The sequence below is a fragment of the Electrophorus electricus genome, chromosome 21 (assembly GCF_041902795.1).
Source record: "Electrophorus electricus isolate QZ-2024a chromosome 21, ASM4190279v1, whole genome shotgun sequence".
NCBI classification, from domain to species: domain Eukaryota; kingdom Metazoa; phylum Chordata; class Actinopteri; order Gymnotiformes; family Gymnotidae; genus Electrophorus; species Electrophorus electricus.
The window spans coordinates 7,259,771-7,271,173 of record NC_137517.1 but is presented as its reverse complement, the minus strand read 5'-3'; positions in this window follow the sequence as shown (position 1 = coordinate 7,271,173).

Below are 11,403 nucleotides of genomic sequence, written 5' to 3'. Positions count from 1 at the left end.
TAGCATGTCTTATTGGCATATGGGCTCAGAAAAGAGCAGCCAATACCAGATTCTCCCCCGAGACTGTTATGAGCACCAAAAGCTGGAAGGTAAGCTTGGTAAGTCAGATATTGGCCCAGACATGGCTCTCTTCCCCCTAGTGAGCAAGACTGACTCAAGTGGCTGACGCTTTCCAATGTATGTTGCGTTAGTGAGTCACCATTTGAACAGAACCAAATGGAAGGTCATGGGAGCAGATCGACAAACCTTGTGGTTTTAAAAGGGCCCAATACTGCTGCTACGGTATCAGTGGGGTGAATGACCACTGATGAAGCTTGATCAAAAAATACATTAACGCAGCGACAACCCGGCCGAGGCAGGGCCCGAACCAGCAAACGCCCAATCACAAGTCAAGCACCACAATCAAAAGGTACATCATAACTAAATAGTTAATCTCATTAGTGAGACTCATTGGTGCATATTCATGTGCATTGCTAGGTATAGATACAAGAGAAAGTTTTAAAAGTTTTAAAGCCCACTTTTTCCTCCAGTAAAGTCCTATTTATAATTGCAGTTTTGTTTATATATTCTTGTTTTTTGGAAGGTCTTTATTATGTTTGTTAATAATACACAAAATAAACAGGGATAAACCTTGTTTTAAAGATGCATGATATGTCTTTTTATTTAAGGTAAGTGCTGACCATGGAAGGCCCAAATATTAAATGAGTACTCTCAAAAATTACAAATTAAATTAGTTCCTAGAGCATCTTGACCAATCTCAGGCTTGCCAGTCAGCTTTTCTGTGGATGTTTTTGTTGAATCATAGCATTCAAATAATCATACAGTGAAGCAATATGGTGCTGGCCTAACTAGTATTTAGCAGACTCGGCACAAATTGGCACTTATTCTGTAGTAGCCTATATACAAACTAACCTCAGCTGTCCTAGCATGCATCTGAGCTAATGTCATGTGCCTGATGTAAATTTTACTTCTTGAAATGACAGTCATAAATGAATTTAATAAATTGTCCTAAATTAAAACCCAAAGCAGTACCAGCTCAGTCAGCTTAAAAATCGAAATGTGCTTCTATGCATAATGAGCTGAGCGTGACCTTTTAGCTCCCATCAGCCTGCATATTAAATATCATGTAGTCTTCCCCCTCACTCTCATGGTGATAAAGCCCACGGAACAGAGGCAGCATGTGTGTGTACAGGATCTGCAAACCATTAATCACATACTGCAATAGTGACTACACAACAAAGCACTATCTAGGAGCTCTGTAAATGGGAGCAATCGGACAGCACTATGAACACTCATAATTATTGACTTACTGCTGGTAATAGTGCTTTTGTGTGGCTGAAGATATTGTTAGGGTTAACTGCTGATGTTATCAAGTGATTATGTATAATTTTGTGCACATGGCTATGGCTCATCATTATCGTTCAGTGGGTTACTGACTGTTAAGATGACCGTCAAGCCAGCTTTGAACATTAGAAGTCTGAATAATTATTACATTACAGAGCATATAGAGTTTTGCAGTTCTAAGAAGCAACCCTTCCTGCTCATGCTTCCTCTTCTTTTGTGAGAATGTATCCCCGAGCTTGGCTATTTCTGTGATGCCTGGTATAGTATACTTTTACGATAGAAGATCCATGGAGAGCATTTTGTGTACTTTTCAAGTTGATTGCCACACTAATTCCAATTAACTCAATTTGGACTGATTGTCAGGTTATTAGGCCCACCTACTCTATAGCTTATATATACACAACCAATCCTTTTTTTTTAGGTAATTCTATGTACTTAGACATTCATGATTCATTGACTGATGGTAGTTTGCCTTGTTCTCTTTACAGTTGTGCCATTTTTTTTTTTTCCAGTGGCCTCTTTCACTAATGTATGAGGGAAAAATAGCATATATAGTGGCTGGATAGCTTAGAGGATAGGCACATGGCTGGATAGGCATATGGATGAGTGGGGCCCAGAAAGGCATCACTGCACCACATCCTGGATCCTGAAATGCTTGTGGCTGTATAACATCACAGGACTCTAAGAACCTTCTTCAAGAACTCATGGGGTCTGTGGAAGACTATGCTAAAGGTCAACTTTAAGCCAATAGCACGAGTCACGCAGTGTGGTGTTTATCAAGCAGATGCCCTGTCCCCGCTGCTATTCTGCATAGGCCTGAACCCCCTCAGTGAATTCATCACTAAGAGTGGCTACAGACAATGGCTATGGAATGGACCGGCCATCTGCCACCTCCTCTACATGGATGACATCAAGCTTTATGCCAGAAGTGAATGAGACCTTGACTCACTAATCTATATCACCAGGATCGGAATAAACAACATCGTAAGCAACAACATCTGAACGTGATTCAGACTGGATAAGTGTGGTCAGATAGTTACAAGGAGAGAGAGGGTAGCTAGAACAGAGGGGCTCACACTACCAGAAGGTAACATAACAGATGCTGAGGGCAGCTACAAGTACCTTGGAATCCCACAGGTAAATATGAGTCATGAAGAGCTCACAAGGAAAGCAGCTACAGCCAAGTACCTACAAAGAGTAAGACAAGTCCCGAGAAGTCACCTGAACGGGAGAAACAAATTCCGAGCTATCAACACCTATGCTCTACTAGTCATCAGGTACCCTGCTGGCATAATAAGTTGGTCTAAGGAGGAGATTGATGTCAAGCAATTGGCATCAAGACAAGGAAACTCCTCACAATGCACGGAGGGTTTTATCACAAATCCAGCACTCTGAGACTGTACACTAAGTGAAAGGTGGGAGGCCACAGACTAGAATGCACGGAGTACAGGACTGCAGTGCAGTTATTAATCTGACTTCAGAATACAATGGTCTCATCACATGTGGTGGAAAATGGCTTTTATATTTACTATAAAATGTATGGCAGCCCATTAGGTACAGATACATAACTAAAAATGGCTAAAAACTAAAATGAACTGAAACAAATAGGTGCCAGGAATATGAGCTTGTGGTTTTAATATCAATGTTTTTTTTTTCTAGAATTCCCAGAAGATCCCAGAAATCTATTTCTTGAGTGTGTTGACTTTCCCAGAGTACCTAATCCATTTTTTAATTTAGTATGCATCTGTTTATACCTTGCCTCTGTGTCTAATGGTCCATTACCTAACAGTAAAAAGACTGTATTGTATGCTCAAAGCTTTCATATACCACCATCAAACAAATTCAGGCATCTGTCAGCATAATATTAAGGTACATATGCGCAGTACTAGGTACTGTACTAAATTGCACTGGTCTACTCATTTTGTATTTTGTATTTGTCCTGTCCTGTATTTATTATTGTTTATTTAATGACATTTTGCACTATATTGGACTGTTTGCACTTGTGTAGCATGTTTTCTGTTGCACTGTTGTTTTTATGTTGCAGCATGGTCCTGGAGGAACATTGTCTCGTTTTTGTTGTGTACTTGTATATAGCTGAAATGACAATAAAACAACTTGAACTTAAACTACATAACAAATTACTAGAAGTTTCTTTCAATATTACCACTGTCAAAGTACAACAATCATTGGTTGTTGCTTGGTTATAACTAAGCAAAGTATTAGCATACATGCACCTAGTCAGTCAAGTGCCCTGGCAGAGACAGCAGCAGCTAGCTGATGAGTGCTCTGACCCCCATCACTCACAGCCTCACATTCTATACTCCAGAGGCTGCAGGTGAAACAGTTTTTTAAAGCTTCTCATTTAACACTTTAAATGGAGTGGCTTTGTAGAACAAACACCATGGGTCCATAATATTAGGAACTGCACTCCAAACATGGGTACTTCTGCCATGTTTTGTTGTTCCATGAACTCTACCTGGCTTGGCTGGGAAATGCTTTCTTTTGATGCTTAGGTTAAATAATAATTGAGAATTTTCTTTGTTCTATTGTGCTGTAAAAACAGGTCAGAAGGAGGCTAATGGCCGGAAGAAGAGCCCTAATAATATTAAAGAAGTGTTGGATTTAGTAGAGCTGCTGGGATCGTAAGTATATATTTTAACACAACTGTTAAACTAAAAACATATCTTTTTTTTTTTCTTTAAAAAATTAGCAGTGTTTACACTGTTATATAATATTTTCAGATCTGCTTGTTGATGTGCACTCAATTCCTAGTGATCACAAATTAGCATTCTGAACACCATATGTGAACAGTATAGTGAAATACTTTGATCTTGTGCATTAACACTGTTAGCCTCCAGTCATGTCTGCAGTACCTCTGGCTCAAATTAAAAAGGTAAGTCCTGTGTGTGAATATCTGCAATTTAAGCAGGGGATATACAGTACATGGGTCACCTAATTGCTTGTATATAGTTTTGTGGTATATGTGGAACTGTGTTTAGTAAGTTTGGTTGCATGCACTATAGGCTGATGAAGGCTAAATAAAGCATAGGCTACTTTACCTTTTCTATGAATCAGTACAGTACTGATGTCTGTCCTTCTGATATTGAGGCTATTATGTATCTATTAATTAATCAAAGTCTAAAAAGATTAAAGAAACTGTGGTCAATTGTTCCTAATCCATGCTATTTAGCTCAAATATAAAATAAAATAATTAGGAATGTCATATTAAAACTACAATCTAATCAAAAATGAATTATATAACATGTGATTTTCTCCCTGTAGTACATACTAGAGGTTAATATGTTCATACTGTATAGAGCAATTAAAACATGGTAAACCTTTGGTACCCTTTTCTTAAGCAACTTTCTTGGCAAATATGTTATCTTTACTAGAGATTAGCCTACTTTAAAGTAACAGCACTGTAAATAATTTCTAGTACTGATTTTCTCCCTATATCTAGACGTCCAACAGCTAAATCATAGTTACTCAATGGAAAAGGGCTATAAAAACATAGGAATTTTAATATTTATTACTGCATTTTTATGCATGGGATATGTGACTCTTAAGGCACTTCATATTAAAAGCACATTTATATACTGTATAAGTGCTGTATGTCAAATATGAAATTATGAAACTGTTAAAGAGACTTGCAGATAAAAAGTGTGTAAATGGGATTAATGCACTGTGTATATTACTTGCATTGGAGTGTGTGTGTGTCTGCGTGTGTCTGACCCTGGTGTGGTCTTCCAGTTATTAGCCTCTCCCTGGGCTAAGATTACAGTACTTGGATTTGCAGGCTTGTCTTTATGTTCTCATGCATCTCTCATGCATGTGGTATGCCATCCATGCAGTCAGCAATATCTTATGTTCCTGAAGGCTAAAAACTTGAATTAGATCGACTATCACAAACAAGGCTTAATAACAATGCTGTACAATGCCATGTGCACAAAGAATAACTTGACCAGTTAGGCAGAAAGATTGTTTGAGGAATTTGTAAGAGCCAGTGACAGATGACAGATACATTTAAAGGTTTACAGACCATTGTCTTGAGTCCTATCACCCCCCCACCCCCACCCCCCCTAACATCAAAAGTGGTTTGCTCCTCCTGCGTGCAAATCTATTATGTCATTTGTAGCAATGTTGTTGACCAACTAGAAGTTTAGACCTGGTTAAAATGAAACCAAATATCAGGATTTCAGAAATGAAAGTTGTGCAAAGAGAGAAACAAACAAAAACAAACAAACAAAAAAACAAAAAACAGGTGAGCCTTAAGTGTGCTAAATAATAGCTAAATATGTTGTAGTAGGCCTAGCATAAGCTTGTTAGCTAGCTAAGTAGCTAATAGATTAGAAATATTGGCGGTCATTTATATAAAAAAAAAACCCCAAAAAAACCAAAACAAACAAGCCTGCCATTAAAACAATATTCCAGGCCAATATTATCAATATTATCTGCAATACTCAAACAGATTTGGATGTAAATACTTTGATTGACCCACTGACTGGCACATGGAGCTTTTTTTGGAACATTTTGCTTTTTTTTTTCTGTAGAATCACACATGATATCTTATTCGCACCAAGACAAATTCACAAAAGACAAAATTGCTCACTCTTCTTTATCAAAGAAGAGATGTCCCTAATTGGAAACTACAGAAATTATTGTTTTTAAATAGGAGGAGTACTCTTATTTCGATATGGCTGGAAACCCATAAGCTTGAGTGCACTGAAAAAAGTCATAAACTAATTACCAAGTTCCTTATGTGTTGGGTCAGGTGAGTTGGATCAGATGTTAGAGTATAGAAAGCATAAAATTGTGTTGCGCATATGGGCCTCACTTTGGGAGCCACTAGACTAGTCTTTTATGCAAGCCATGTAAAGGACTTAGTTCAGTCCAGATTAATAGTTAGGCTATTGCATGCATGTAAACATAATTAATGATTTGTGATCTAGAATGGTAGTGTAGTGGTAGGTCAGTGGTTAAGGTACTCGAGTAGTAATCAGAATGTTGCCATTTCAAGCCCACTACCACCAAGTTGCCACTGTTGGGGCCCCTGAGCAAGGCCTTTAACCCTCAATTGCTCAAATTGTACTCAGTCATAATATAACTTGCTTTGGATAAAAGCATCAGCTAAATGAATTAATGAGTTAATATCTGCTATTTGTTTTCAGAAAAATGATACTTTAATGCTTTAAGGAACTCAAGAAACCCCAACAAGACAGGGGACTAGAATCGTGGGGAACCACTGTGGGAATCTAGAAATGGTACTCACTCATGGATGCAGTGTTGGGGGAGAGGCCATCTATTAAGCCTCCCCTCCTCATTGCTTCTGCTTTGGGGGAACATTCCAGGGCTCAGGCAGTGGCTTCCTACGGAAGCAGAGGCAGGGCAAAATCCTGTCAAAATGAAGAAAGACCCTGTCCTTGAACTATTGGAATGGGAGGATGAGAGGGGCCAAGAGGAATAAGGAGAGAGAAGAGGCTGATCAGCCTTTTAGAAAAACTGGTGGAAAAAGATTTGGTACAAATAAGTAAAATTTACAAAAAAAAACTACTCATCAATGAGAAGATAAACAAAATATTTATGAAAACTGCATTTATTGTACATCATGAGCATGGGAACAACTGAGCTGTTGCCAATTCACTGGACTTGATTTCCAAAGCTGGTTCAGTCAGAGAGCTTCTTCATTGTCATTCTATGCCGTCTCCTTGAACAATGGCATAATTGCAGTCTTGGTACTGGTAGGTTCTGGATTCTGCTCGTCTTTTCTGAAGATTCTGGAACTGACTAATTGCTGGCCACACACAAAAGCTTCTGTGTCTATCAGGAACAAGCATTTATTTTACATTTTTGGCATGTAGCGCACTCTTATTCAGAGTGACTTACGAAGTGTTTTGTCTCCTACAGTGCATTCAAGCCAGTACAATAGGTATACATTGGAGTCCAACATGCCATTGAACTAGGATACTGTTATATAGAGGAGTCAGTGCTGATACCTTGAAAGAATTACAAAATGAACATAAAAGTGCAGTATCAAACAGCAATACCAAGCATTAATGGCTAGAAGGGTTCAATTAATCAATAGTAGTTCCATATTTTATTTCCGTAAGTGCAACATTAGTGGACATTCAAAATACTCCAGAAATAGATCAATCTTTAGTCTGCGTTTGAAGACAGGAAGGAACTCTGCTGTTTGGACAGCCAGTAGAAGTTTGTTCCACCATCGGGGTGCCAGGACAAAGAAGAGTTTTGATGTTCATCTTCCATGAGATCTGAAGGATGATGTTTCGAGTCTAACAATTCTTGAAATCCGAACTTCATGAGGTATGGATCAGGCATTGACCTTGTCATCATGTAAGGAGGGTCTGGTCCATTCTTGGCTTTGTATGCAAGCATCAGGGTTTTAAATCTGATGCATGCAGCTACCGGAAGCCATTAAAGGGAATGCAGCAATGGAGTAACATGTAAACTTTTGGATCAATTATAGAGGCCTACAGGGGGAACACCAGCAAGTAACAAGTTGCAGATTTTTCTAACAAAAACATCAAATACCTGCTCATTCATATAATCCTCCAATCAGCCAATCATGTAGAAATGGGTCAAGAGTTTGTTAATGTTCACACTAAAGAACATAGGCTACAGATCAGAAGCAATTTGGAATTTGTTTTGGATTTCAGAAATTGAGGTAATGATTTTTAAGAAGCTTTTTATTGATATAGTTACCAATTGATATAGTTACCAATTAACTGGGAGTGTACCTGAGGTTGTATGTAAGGACCTACCTTTGAAGCCAGAGCCTTTTTGCTCTTGGCACCATGAAGAAATTCCAACAACCAAATCCTCAGGAAAAAACTGGACCTCCACAAATATTGGAACCACACCCATACAGCATTGTTCAACAAGAAGGCATAAGTTAACAGCAAGGACTGAACAAACTTTGTTTTCTTTAGAACAAACACTCTACTCAACTCCAGATCCACTATTAGGAGAGTACTAAATGTCACGGTGAGCCTGAAGGTCTCGCCTGCAAGGAAGAAACCTCAACTTCAAAACTTCCATTAAAAAAGACAGACTGCAGTTTGCATTGGATCACCAGAACCTCTCCTTTTGGAATAGAGTTCTCTGGCCAATTGAAACAAATTTGGTTTGAATGACCAGTGCTGTATATAGAGGTAAAAGGGTGAGTGTTTTCATTGAAGAACATCTTCTGAACTATAAAGCATGGTGGTAGCAGCATCATACTGGGGTGTTTTGTTGGAAAAGGGACTAGTTCACATAAAAATAAACATGACATCACAAGGATCATCTAAAATTATCTAGAGGATTTCTAGAATTATCTAGAAAAATGGAAGCAGCACCTCAAGACATCAAAGTTAAAATTTTACTGAAACATTTCATTCTTACTTGCAGTCTCATTAAAAGTTAAGATGTTTTCCATGATTCATTCAGTCACTATGAGGTATATTCATATGTTATACATTTTTATATTTTCCTGTTTTCATATGACTGGGCATGTCCGTTATAATCACTGGTGTTTAGGGAAAAAAAGCCTGTAGAGCCCTATAGGAGATATCTAAAAGTGCAGCTAAAAGCATACAATTAAAACCACCTTTGTGACTATGGGTAGCAATATGTCTCTGCACAGTTCTACAGCACCACTAGAGGGCATGCCATCACAATGTTACAATGAGCCCAGGCACGCTCACAAAATGCTATACTATACATTTAACCAGACTTTCAGTTCATACTCCTTAAATAATATGTGCATGCAACACAGGTAAAATTGCACATGTAATGTAGGTAATGTTAAGAATGAAACTAAACACTCATTGCTGCATACTTGTTTTATTTGTGCAATTCAATTAGTAAAACTTATAGATCTATGCACTTATTGACTTATTAGGGTGGTGTGTAAAACCTTTTTGCAGTATCTTAATCCTAATTTTATAGCCTCTGTATTCTACACCGAGTTAGATATATAGATTTGGTGCACTAGTTATGTAGCATTAAGGGCTTGGGTAACTGAAACGCAGCATTTATATAAGTCACATTCTCAACTGGCCTAGATGAGAAATGATTAACATAACTCTCATTCATATTACTACTAATGAAAATGTGAAAAGCGTAAATAAATGTGTGTGTGTGAGTGTATGTTTGTGTGTGTTTGAGGGTGTATATGTGCAAGGCAGTGCTTTTAGACCTGTTTCAACAACATTTTTTACAGGTTGGATGTAGATGAGGGAAATGTCATTAATACAGAGTTGGTTTGCATTGGTAAAAAAAAAAAAAAGAAGAAAAAGAAAAGAAATAAGTATTATGCGAAAGCTGGAGGTGCAGCTAATTATAACAGCTCAGGTCTGGTCTAGGTGATCGCCAGCTTGCTGGTACCGACGTGCATCTAACCTAAAGAGTTTAATTCCAAACCCTATCGAATACATGCACATGGGGATCTCTGGACTGGACTGGGATGTATATGCATTAAATTATGTGATAACACAGTGATGTCCATTGGTGTAAAGTAATCTAGGCCTCATGTATCATTTTGCTGGGTTCAAATTCAAAACATCTGTGGTGATCTGGTGCTATTAATGTATTCCTCACTACAATATAATACACTCATCAGTTTGTTTTTCTTTCTTTGCTGGGCATAGAAGACTTTTTAGCTCCCAGCAGCCTGCATATTAAATATCCTGTACTCTTCCCCCTCAATCTCATGGTGATAAAGCCCACAGAACAGAGGCAGCATGTGTGTGTATGGGATCTGCAAACCACTAATCACATACTGCAATAGTGACTGTACAAACCAAAGCACCATCTGGGAGCTCTGCAAATGGGAGCAGTCGAACAACACTATGAACCTTCATTATTGGCTTATTGGTAACATGCTTTCATTAATTGCAGTACTGTGTTAAACACAGAGAGAATGTTTCACAGCTTGATAAGTCATTTATAATAAAGTCAGGGCTATGACCGTTATAATCTCTTTCTAAGTATTACACCCTGTATAGTGTCCTTGGTAAAATCTGGTTACAGTTGATTGCAGGACTTTTGTCTTGCTGACCAATCCCACACCAAGGCTAATCACATTTGCTGTACTAATATGACAGTGAGAGACATTATCTTTGGAGATTATAACACGGAGACATGTGGATTCATCAGTTTATAGCTGCCTATTACCAGGTTTACCAGCTATATGTGTGGTGTTGAGGATAGTCTGTTTAACTTCATTGAATACACTAAACCTTACTGCTCTGCTTTTTAGTTTGGAACTACAGCAGAACCAAAGTATGGAATATACGTGTGCGGGTACAGCAAGGTGTTGTCCCCAGCCACGTGGACCTGAGTTCAGCGACACAGGATACACAGAGGCACAGTGTGAAAAATATACCACTGCAGTCCAGCAGATCAAGCTGCAGGAATCAATGGTCTACTTGATGTTTTGCAGACTTTATGAAGTGTGATTTTACTGATGACAACAAATGTTAATTATAGAGCATTTCTCATACAGGAGCATGCATAAACTTTTCTGGACTCAAATTGCTTTACAAATCTTTTCAACATAATTGACAGTAAAAAGGTAAGTAAAAAATAGGTCTAAAACGAACAAAATATTTAAATTAAAGTTCAGTACAAAGCACTACACAAAATTAAAGAGATGTATTTTTTATGCTGTAGTGAGCTTGACCACTTAATAGAAAGTGGTAGGAAGTTTTACTTTTTTAATGAATACTTCAAGCATGTCTTTTAGGGGGGTGTGTGACTCCTATGTTGCAAAAAGAAATAAACCGTATCTAAATGCAACTACTTGTGCAGGATATCTGTTTCGGTAATCTTATCTATTGAGTAGTTTTTCCACAACAGTAAGTCTATATTGATGGAGAAAATGTGCATTCCCAGCAAAGCCACAGAAATTCTAAAATTCCCTGCACACATGGCTGGAGCACTTCCACTTGCTGAGTGTCCATCAGAGAATCCCTTCACCCACAACTGCTTCCTCACATGCTAGTTCCGCTGCCTTTTTATCCTGCAGATATTGCAGTCCTGTAATACTAACAAAACTCT